At 38.2% G+C, this 12,045-nt stretch overlaps 1 pseudogene; it reads right to left on the bottom strand.

Moving 5' to 3' along the window:
- Positions 1-7,697: 7,697 nt before the first annotated feature.
- On the bottom strand, positions 7,698-8,760 carry LOC138152785 (aurora kinase A- and ninein-interacting protein-like; annotated as a pseudogene).
- Between the last annotated feature and the right edge of the window lie 3,285 nt (positions 8,761-12,045).

The following is a 12,045-nucleotide window of genomic DNA, read 5'->3' as shown; positions in this document are numbered from 1 at the left end:
ATTTCCATATCACCTGTCTAATAAAAGGGAAAATTAACATTTTCCCAGACCTGGCTGAGCAAACACAGTGACGAAGGAAGACGCCTGTAGAGAACTTTCAGAAGTCCCCTGGCTTCACTAATGAAATGTTCCCCTCCCCTATATTATTACCTGAAAGGTTACAGGGCAGACAAACAGGAGGATGTATTATGGAGGATGTTTTGGGGTCCCTTGAGATATTTTCTCCTGCCTGCAAGGTTACAGGGCAGAAAAGCAAGAGGGCATGTAATCTTTTTGTGTTTATGCATCAGGATATGGTCCTAGAATAATACCCTAATAAATAACTAACCTTAAGCTAAATAATATAATAATATATTTATATATAATATAATAATAATATATAACAATAAAATTTAACCTAAATAATACCTATTAAGGTAAATAGTAAACAAGATTAAAGGAGGGTCCTTCTACATTGTCTGCATTCCCTTGAGGGAGGATCTTTCTACGTTGTCTGCATTCTTTTGGGGTGTCTACATTCTCTGGGGGGGCATAAAAACTCTGTGAGCTCCTTGCATCTTTGTATCTGTATGAAATAGTCCTATAATAAACAGACTATTGATTACACCCCTGTCTTGTTATTCTTACTGCTCGCTAGCCCACCAACTGCGCTGGCCGCAGAAAGTAGTGCCCAACATGGGGCATCAGGACTGCTAATTGAGTCTCTAGCAAAGGACCCCCAGGATTTTCCAGCAGGAAGCAGGCTCACATGAAATCTGAAGGACAATGGATTTCTTTCAAGGTAAGGGGAAAGCTCTAGAAGGGCATTCACATCAGCACACTCAATTTTTCAAGCTCAGAGCTCACAGAGACGAAGTATGGGAGAAAGCTTAGTGAAGGGCTTAAAAGATGAAGGAAAAGATCTGAGAATATTACAACTTGTAGTGTGTAAGAAATGGGTTTCAGTTAAGAAACAGATTTTGAAAAAAATTTTTTTAAATAGTCTATCAGGCCCCATGGTTCCCTAGTGGCTCTCAGATCAGAGGACCTGATTGGGAAGCAGTGGGAGAGGCTTTAGTTAATTACTTTAAGGAGAATGGAGAGGAGAGTGACTATGGTTCCATATTTGCAATATTTCAACTTAGAATTTCTTTCACTGTCTTGATTTCAGCCCTTCTGGCTGGGTAAGTATTTGAGAGATATTTCCCACACTGGTTGCTTTCTGGATGAGGAAATAGAAAAGGGAGAAAACCTTGATCCTAATTCAATAATTAGTTATTGATACAAAAGAAAAATAATAATTTCACTCACAATAATACAGGACTATCTATGTTCTCTCATCCTGGCAAATTCCCCCTATAAATGTCCTAAAAGTTGATTACCCAACATGTTGGAGCTCTTCCTCTGTATCTTTTGATTTTGTATGGATCCAAATGGATCATATGGACTGTCCATGTTATTCTTAATGTTTGCCCACCTTTTCCTGTACAGACATCTCTCTGAGGAAATCCTTTATTCCACTTTTACTTTGTGATTGTGATATTGTGATATGTTGCAACCTTCTTACACCATAGGGCTTTCAACTGCCATTTTGTTGACCTTTAATTCAATTTGTATTCTTTGGGGACTGATAATCTCTGACTCACCATCATGAAGAACTACTCAATGGTTTGCTTCAGGGAGAAATGTAGGTTCATTAAAAGCATTGAACAATTTCCAAAAATCAATCCAGCTTACACTCTTCCTCCTGTTCAATTTTGGGTCCAGTTCATTATTGATACATTCCATAATATTTATAATTTCCATAGTGTTAAACCTATCTATCTTCCTTGGCATAAATGCAACCTGGTCATACTGAAATTTGTTTTTACATTGCAGATTCTGAGTATTTTATTCAACATTTTGACACTATTAGATTTATTGAGATATAATTTTCTTTCTCTATGTCTGATATTTCTTCAAACATTCAAAATTCTGAGTTTCTTAATCTGCTCAATTTCCTTTATCTATCTTTCATCTAATTTACACACAGGGATGATCAAAACCTTGATTTTACCATCTCATATAAGTGCTTCATATATACGATCATGAACAATGAACTTCAATGATTTTCTAGTCTTCTATTCTTTGATCCTTCCCTAAGCCTTAATCTTTCTAAACTTATTTTTTCATTTTAACTCTAACCTCTATTTCCTCCAATTTCCAGTTATTTTAGGGCCATTTCCTCTGCTCTAGCTATACTCTCCTTCATTCCTAATCTTAAAACTTCAGTCATTTCAACTCTATAATATGCTTTACTCTCAAAAACTTTGTCCCTGTGCTCTGTCATGCCAAACCCCAACCATGGATTATTCCCATATCAACTTCATGTGATCCTACTCATGTGGTACTGGCCCAAGCTAGAGTTGACTATGCTGACTGAGTCCACTACAGGTTTATATTTTCTACTCTCCACTGGGCTCTTATTGCATCAAGGTAAATACTTTTACTCTTCTCTAATGAATTCTCTAACCTACCCACCACAGAGGTTTTTCCAGATATACTCTTCTGCCCTCAAGCTTCCCAAAGCACTTCCATCATCCTGTCATATGACAACACAGGCTCCCAGTTTTACCTTTTCAACATTTTACAACCTCTTAAGTCTACCTTCTAGTATTTCTTCAACTATATCAATCTTCTGACAAAGAGGTAACACTTATCCTCATCAACACCACCCTCTCTATATATATAACTGATCTCTTCCTCTCTATTCCATCATATCATCCCAACAATTTTACCTCTTCTCTCCCTAATCCTCAATTTGATTTCTTCTCTACTTTCTACAAACCCATTCAAATCTCCCCCATACTTAAAAAAGCTTCACTATATCCTATCATCCCTACCATCACCTTATATCTACCCATGGGCCTTTCTCAGCCAAAATCTTTGAGAAAGTCTTTCATACTTAATGCTTCCACTTCTTCTTCCTACCATTATTTTAGCCATCTATAATGTCTTCCAACTTCATCACTCAATTGAAACTGCTCTTTCCAAAAGAATCAATGATCATTCAATTACAAAATCTGACACTATTGGTCATGCTCAACTCCTAAATACTCTTTCCTTTATGGATTTTCATAACATCATTCTCTTCCTATCTATCTGACGACTCCTTAAAAAGTCTGTTTTGCTGGATCCTCATTCATATCATGCCTGCTATTTCTGGTTCTAACCCAAAACTCTCTTTTGAACCTTTTTTTCCATTCTTCCCCTCTTTAAAATTTCTCATTTTGATAGGCAATGGAGACAAGATTTCAGAGTATAGGTCAGAACCCTGGTGAACTCCCCCAGCTCTCAAAACAACTATAAAATAACACCTCAAATACAATTGAGATCCACATAAATAATGAAAGGTCAGAGAGAGAAAATTATAGAGCCTAAGAGAACTCAGGAGGTTGACAGGGGAGATTTATAACACCAGGATGGGTGCAATTCTGGAGCATGGTAGAAGTACCAGTGGTGGTACTTGGAGGTGACAGAAGCAGCTACTATAGCAGCTTTGGAAGTTCTCAGTCCAAAAAGGATACCGGGATTGGACAACTGGTCAAAAAGAGATAAGAGGGAACCCTTTCCTGTCACTGGGTGCAGCTGACACTTATTGGCAAATGTATTCCTCAAAACCAGTTCTGCATAACAGTTCCAGGGCAAAGAAGAGTACTTGTGATTGAACACAATGGAGCAGAGATACTGGTCATAGTCCCAGGGCCAAGAAGAATATTAGTATTTATGACTGCAAGGGATCAGGGGCCCTTCCTGTGTAAAGACCAGAGTACAGAACAGGAGTATGGTGACCATATCTCTCTAAGGATAACACCACCTTGGAAGCAATGAATACTTGGAGACTCCACAGAACTATCTCTGAAAAAAGCAACCAAAAAAGTCTGACATTTGGCAGAGTGCTTTCCAACTCCAAATAAGCAGAATTCAACTTTAAATATAAAGTTCAAAGTCAAAGAAATAGACTGTGGAACTATGCAAGCAGAAATAACAACAACAAAAAGAATTTGGTCATAAAATGTTACTAAGGTGGCAGGGAATAGTACAACATCAACTTGGAAGAAGATAACAATATAAAAAAAGCTACAGGCAAAGCATTAACAAAAATGCTAATTGGAACCAACTCACAAGAATTTCTGGAAGAGTTAAAGAAAGAGATAAGAGTGGTAAAGAAAAAAATAGAAAAATAAATGAGAGAGATGCAACAAAATTTTGAAAAGAGAATTAACAACTTTATAAAAGAGGCACAAAAATGCTGCAGAAAATAACAACATAAAAAAGGAGAATTGCCATAATGTTTTTTTTTTAAGTACAAAAAAAGTCAAGGAAGAAAAGAATTTTTTTTTCTTTTTGGAGGGGGGAGGGCAGGGTAATTGGGGTTAAGTGACTTGCCCAAGGTCACACAGCTAGTAAGTATTAAGTGTCTGAGGTCAGATTTGAATTCAGGTCCTCCTGACTCCAAAGCTGTTGGTCTAGTCACTATGCCACTTAGCTGCCCCAAGAATTTCTTTAAAAGCATAATTGGTCAAGTGGAAAAAAGTACAAAAGCTCATTGAAGAAAATAATTGTTTAAAAATTAGAATTCGGTAAGTGTGAGCTAATGATGCCAAAAAAGTGCAAGAAACAATAAAAGAAAGTAAAAAGAATGAAAAAAATAAACAAGAAAATGTGAAATAACTTGTTGGAAAAACAACTTACTTTGAAAATATAACAAGGAGAGATAATTTAAGAATTATAGAACTACCTGAAAGCCATGATTATAAAAAGACATCATATTTGGAAAGATTATCAAGGAAAACTGCCTTGATAGATCCATAGGGTAAAGTAGAAATTAAAATACTCCACCAATCACTTCCTAGAAGAGATCACAAAATGAAAACTCACAGAAATCTTGTAGCCAAATTCCCAAACTCCGAAATCAAGGAGAAAATATTGTAAGCATCCAGAAAGAAACACTTCAGATATCATGGAACCAAAACCAGGATCACACAAAATTTAGTAGCTTCCACTCTAAAGAATCAGAAAGCTGGGAATATGATATTTCAGAAGGCAAATACTTCTGGGGGAAACTGGATATCTAATGAAATAAAGGACTTCCAAGCATTCCTAATGAAAAGACCAGAGCTGAACAGAAAATATGACATCGAAACTAAGACTCAAGAGGAACATGAAAAGGTAAACATGAAAGAGTAATCATAAAGGACTCAATAACATGAAAATGTTTACATTCCTTTTTCGGAAAATGATACATGTAACTCCCAAGAACATTATCATTATTAGGGCAGTTAGAAGGAGGCTACGTGGACAGAGGGCACAGGTGCAAGTTGATTATGTTGGGATAATCTCAAAAAAAAAAAAAAGAAAGAAATTTATAGGGGTGAGAAACAGGGATACACTGGAAGGAATATACCCTTTTGTGTATAGAAATCCATCTTATCCAACAGGGGAATAGGTACGGAAGGGGATATTTGAATAACTAGTGCTTAGTGCAGCACTTGGTACATAGTAAGTGTTTAATAAATGACTTTTTTATACTCACTAAATCATTCATTGATAATACTTATATTTATCATTTTTCTTTGTATATTTACATATTATCTCTCTCTAGCTAGAATGTAGGCTCTTGGAGCATAGGAATATTTAGCTTTTTGCTCTAATCCTCAGTGCTTAGCATAGAGCCTGGCACATAATAGACCCTTAATAAATGTTTGTTGATCAATTGATTGATTTGTTTCTGGTTTGAGTAATTGGCTGTTTGTAAGTAGACCAGTTTTTTTCTGGGAAAAATAAGACTGGGGTCAGATTGTCCAAGGTTTTATTTGTTTATTTATTTTCAAAATTTTTATTACAAATTCAACAAACAATATGGAATTGAATAGCAAACCAAACCTTAAAACCATAACTGTACATTTTAAAAAACAAACTTTCCAAAATAATTTGCTTTTTCTTCTAATCTTTGTACAAAGTTTTGTTGTCTTTGTGCAAGCTACACATTTACAAACCAGCACGGAGTTGGAACAGATAAGAGATTATAATTTTATGACACACAAGTCTGAAATATACTATTGTAAGGGAGACTTTGTACTTGGGGCCTGAACCAAATACCCACTCCACAAATCTGGCATTACTAAATAGTGGGGCTAAGAGATTTGGATTATGATAGTCTGGCCCTAGGTGCACACAGTGTGACTATTGGACAAATCACTTTATCTCCCTCTGGACATATGCCCTAATTTGCCTCACAAAGCTGTTGGGTAAGTGTGCCTTTTGGAAGCCCAGCACCTCCTATATATTCAAGCATTCTCCCTGGGGCTGCCATTGTCCCCCCAGCATTTCAAAGTGCTTGAATTGTTTGGTTCACTTTAGCTTATTATGACTCCAATCCCACAAAGTAGTTTACTAAAAACAAATAAGGGAGAATCACAGACCACACTTTGCACCTGAGTTCCAACTGATCCTCAAAGCCCTGAGCCACTTTTCACCAGAGATTAAAACAAACACAAAGTTCTAGAGATCAAGGCTCTGGGTTTATGGATGAGGGATATACTGATGGAATTGCAGCCAGATGTGAACCCAATTTGTGACCAAGCCAGAAGTTGGACACAAAGCACTTGAAAGGTTCAAGTTCAACCTTGCGGTTTCTCTGCAGATTAAGAGAAGTCTGTACACGAAAGTGTTTTGCTTTGAATAATTACCATGGTCACTCCACAGATCTCTTTGAAAGAAAATGGCATAAAAGCATATACTGAAAAATAACACCAATGATAGGCCACACTCAGTTTTAATATTAACTAGATTTAGGAGAAGATGCAGCTATGTTCAGAGCAATATGGTAATTCTCTTTCAAGAAGAGCTAAGAGATCAATAATTCTCACAGAAAGGTTACCTGCCAACCTGTCTCTTCCTGATGGGGTACCTGGGGTCTAGGTCAAACCAACTTGTAAAACCAGTCTGTGAAGTTGTAACTGCAACTTGTCCTTTCCTACCCTTGAGATCTGCCCCTTCTCCCTATCCCACACTCCACCTAGGCAACACCTTGTGACCCCTTTGTTCTTACTTAATCTCTTCATTTCTTCTGGGCCTGGCCCACACCCTCCTTTATCCTTGCCTTTTGTTTCCTTTGACCTGGCCCAAATCTTATCTAAACTATCTATTCACATTCTCCTCTTGGTCAGCTCTGACCTTTGTCTATGCACTGAGGCCCCTCCCATCTGGTCAGCCCTGACAATGGCAGCCCTACCCTTTAAAGGTAAAAGCATGTACCCCTCTCACTTGCAGGTCCCCTAAAGGACTCTCACCCGCTTCTCATGGTAGCGTTACAATAAACTTCTACAACTCTCACTCCAATTAAGCCTGAGACATTGAATTCTTTCCAGACAATATTGCAGGTTTTCTGGTCTTAGATAAGATCAGAATTCCTGCTGAACCTATTGGGATCCCGTCCCCCATCATTCCAAAACTACTTCCTCAATAAGTGAAAGTGCCTGTTTTATTTACATTCACAATGAAAATGCTCATAAATTAAGATGAAGCTGTAAACACTTGACTGCCTCCATTCCCTCAAATCCAGAATTAGGGCCCATATGGAGACCACCACCCACCCTCACCAATTGACTACACAACCCAGTTTTTCTGTCATCTGGATACTTAAGGGCCTAATGCCCTGTCACCAAAACAGAAGTTCACAAGCAGTGCTTGATAACTCTGTTACCTTGAGAGTCCTGGGTAAAGAGCATATCCGGCTGGGAATTAACTGAGAGGTGCCCAAGACAGACCTGCCCTGGCACTGAACCTGAGAACTAAGGGACATATGCAGGGGCTTCCTTAGAAGGTTGGCTATATCTTGGATAGCAGCTCGAGGAGGGTGAGCAATGACCCTCTGGCTCTGGGAATCTTCTGTGAACAACTGGCTTCTCAAGTCTGGGTCACACCTCTCACTATCCCAAGAAAAGGCCTGGCTGGGGTGAGGTCTTTGTTCCACTAATTCTGTGTCCCCTCCCCACTGGGGCTCCCTGTTTTCTCTCTTCCCTGCTTTGTCTTCTTGGTGGCCTTGGGGAAGGATAGGGAACTGTTCCTTTTCTTTGGAAAATACTGTCCTTTCCAATTCTGCCCTGTCCACTAGACACTTGGTCTCTTTCCCTTGTCTATAATGTATTTTCCCACCCTCTCTTCCATGGGCTAACACACCAAGGCCTTCAGAATTCTGTGTGAAAGCAAAACCCATCTCAGTAGAGCCTACAATGTCTAACTTGGGCAGAGGTAGGTTCTGGTCTTGGCTACTGAGCATAGCTGGTCTTGCCTCTCTGCAACAGTCAGATACCTCCTCTTTGGGAGATGGAGGGGGGCAGATGAGATCCTGAGGTTCCTTAGTGACTGGGGCAGCTGCAGTTTCAGGACACTGGGCACACTCATCCCCGGGGACCAATGGAGGAGGATCCAACCACAACACATCTTTTTTCTGTTCCTTCTTTCTCTGACTTGCTATAACAGGTGAAGGCCTTCCCTGCCCGCCATCATTTGCCTTTCCTGACTTTGAAGTGGAAAATGATGCAATGAGAGTCTTCCTGGTACCCACAAGTTGAGCTCTTCTTTGACTAAAACCAATAATAGTTTCTCTGTCACCTCTAGATGGAGGCAGCATTCTGGTGATGGGATTGGATAATCGATCTGAACTTTCCATCTCTTTAGTGCCGCTGCAATCAGCCACAAGCCTCAGGCCTCAGCCTCAGTAGGCCCTCTTCTCATGGTCAGGAGAGCCAGCAGTCTTGGCTGGGTGGGGTCCGGCTGTCAGCTGCATCTCTACACAGACCTTCCTGCTGAGGCTCCCGATTTTCCAAGGTTTTAAATGATTAATGGAGGATTTTATATTTTATCCTAGAGGAAATTGGAAGTCAGTGAAGCTTTAAAAAAATTTTTTTTTAATTTCCAGCATTCTCTTCTTTAAGATTTTGAGTTCTAAATTTTCTCCCCCTTCCCTCATTTTTCTCTTGTCATGATGGTGTGCAATCTGATATAGGTTATACATGTATAATCATATTAAACATTTCACATTAAACATACCACATTAGTCATGTTGTAAAGAAAAATTAGAACCAAAAGGAAAAACTATGACAAAGAAGAAGAAAAAAGAACAGATAGTATACTTCAACCTGCATTCAGACTCCATAGTTCTTTCTCTGAATGTGGATAGCATTTTCTATCATGACTCTTTTGGAACTGTCTTAGATCATTGCATTGCTGAGAAGAGCTAAGTCTACCAAAATTGGTTATCATATGCTACTGTTACTGTGAAAAGAAAATTAACAACTTTGCAAAAGAGGCACAAAAATATTGCAGAAATATTTTTGAGAAAACCTGTCTGCTCATCATCCCTTAAGGGACAATAGTATTCCATTATATTCATATGCCACAACTTGTTCAGTCATTCCCAAATCGATGGGCATCATCTCAATTGCCAATTCTTGGCCACCACAAAAAGAACTGCTAGAAATAGTTTTTGTATATGTGTATCCTTTTCCCATTTTTATGATCTCTTTAGGGTACAGACCTAGAAGTGGTATTGCTGGGTCAAAAGGTATGCACGGTTTTTATTGCCTTTTGGGCATAGTTGCAAATTGTTCTACAGAATGGTTGGATCAGTTCACAACTGCACCAACAATGCTTTAGTGCTCCAATTTTCCCACATCTTCTCCAACATTTATAATTTTCTTGCTTTGTCATGTCAGCCAATCTGACAGGTGTTATGTGATTCCTCAGAGTTGTTTTAATTTGCATTTCTCTAATCAATACTGATTTAGAATATTTTTTTCATATAACTATAGATTCAATTTCTTCATCTGAAAACTGCCTATTCATATCCTTTGATCATTTATCAATTGAAGAATGACCCAGTGAAGATTTTTTGAGCAAGAAACTGTACTTTACGAATATTAGACTTTTTATTTCTTCATTTTTAAGCCAACCTGCCCTGATGTAAACCAATCCAACAAACATGTGTTAAGTGCTTACAATGTTCCAGGTACTGTACAAAGAATTGGGGACACAATTAATAAAAAGAAAGATAGTCTCTTCCCTCAAGTAATTTATAACCTAAAGGGGAGACAACAACACACAAAAAAGACAGGAAGGGGGTAAGGGTAGATGTTATACCGACCCAGCACAGGAGCATTTTGTTCTATGGAGTTGAAACCAGAGAGGGTAGCAGATGTAAAGCAGAGTGAGAAGTCTCTGCCTTCTATAAAGGAGGGCATTGGTACTCTGTTTTCCAGCCTCTCCAACAAAAGGAAGAAAAGTCTGAGGAAAGTAGTGTCAGTAAAGGCTTGAGTTAACTGAAGTGGATAGTGTCAAACTGGGAGTCAAGAAGACTCATCTTCCTGAGCTGAAATAGGTTTTCAGACACTTAGTATCTGTGTGATCCTGGGATACTCACTTAAGCCTGTTTACCTCAGTTTACCATCTATAAAATGAGCTAGAGAAAGAAATGGCAAACCAGTCCAGTGTCTCTGCCAAGAAAGTCCCACAAGGGGTCATAAAGAGTCCATAGAACTGAAAAGACTGAACAACAATGAGACCGGAAGTGATGAACTTAACCTAGGAGAGGCATTTTGTTCCTTGGAATAGAAAAAGAGTTTCCTTATCAGGAAATTCTCTATATCAGTGAAATAAGACTACTTCCTAACCCTATTTAAAAAAAATGTGTATGGATAGGGTGGGAATGATAAGCTCAGCAACAAGAGAAAATAGATGAAAAAGTGGAGTATGTATATATACATATAGAAATACACACACATATATTTGTATATGTTGAGAGACAGAGAGAGAGAGATTTGTAATTTGTATTCATGTTGATTTGAAGAGATTAGGTTTATACTTCATCATTTGGTTACCAAAAGGATTCTAATTAAGACACAATTCTGATAATCCAGGAATTCTGGCAAGGAGAAGAAAAACTAAAAAAAAAAAAACTTATCTGAGGCATATTTGAAGATAGTCCAAAAATTTCCAAGAAAAATTAACTTGCTCATTTCTTTTACTGATTGGATTCAAATTTTAATAATGAATTGGATTAAGGCAGAAATAGTAGACTTGTCAAATTTCCAGGTGATAACAGAACTGAGAGGGATATCTAAGGTACAGCATAAAAGAAGGGAAAGGAAGAATCATATATACATATGTATACATACATACAAAAATATGCCTACTATATGCCAGGAGCTGTGCTAAGAACTTTCTAATTATTTTCTCATTTGATCTTTACAACAACCCTGGGAGACAAGTGCTATTATTATCCCTAGTTCACAGTTGAGGAAACTGAGACAAATTGCAACTGAATATCTTACCCATAAAGATAGTAAATGTCTTGAGATCTGATTTGAGCTCAGCTCTTCCTGATTCCAGGACAGGTTCTTTGCCCCACTGAGCCACCCAGATAAAAGAAGATTCTGGGATGATGTGATAATTATTTCCATGTATTGGAAGAGCTGTCAAGTGAAAGAAGGATTCAACCTGTTCTGTTTGTTCCCAGAGGGCAGAATTATGAATAATTAGTGGAAGAGGCAATAAGATAAATTAAAGTTTTTGTACAAGGACTAAAATCTACCACTGTTTCTCCACAACATGGATTAGTCTGATGCCTTTCCCTTTCCTTCTACAGAAATTAGTTTTCATTAAAAGGTGACAAAGGTGTCCCCAGCATCCTGTTAACCCCTGCTACCCTTGAAGCAGCTTTTTGGTCACTTAAGTGCATAAAAAGTCTCACCCACGATGTCTGGACCTCTCAACCTTGACAGAAATCATTTAAGTCATCACACTTTATCATACAAGAGGGCCCTGCTGGCCAGTCAGTCATTCAATTAATAAAAATTTATTAAGTACCTACTACGTGCCAGGCACAAGAACTAGATGATCAGATGTGTTTCCATAAGGAGACAAAGGAGGGCATGTTAAGTGCCACTTGCTTTACAAGGCAAAGTGCATCTCATTTTTGTGGCCATTTAATGATGTACAAGTTTTTCATTTGGTCCCTAAATC

Source organism: Petaurus breviceps, unplaced genomic scaffold, assembly GCF_028583685.1.
Source record: "Petaurus breviceps papuanus isolate PSGF00001 unplaced genomic scaffold, PetGlider_PUasm1.0 90925, whole genome shotgun sequence".
In the NCBI taxonomy this organism is placed as follows: Eukaryota; Metazoa; Chordata; class Mammalia; order Diprotodontia; family Petauridae; genus Petaurus; species Petaurus breviceps.
Note: the sequence above shows the minus strand (reverse complement) of the source record. Positions and strands in the feature narration are given on the sequence as shown.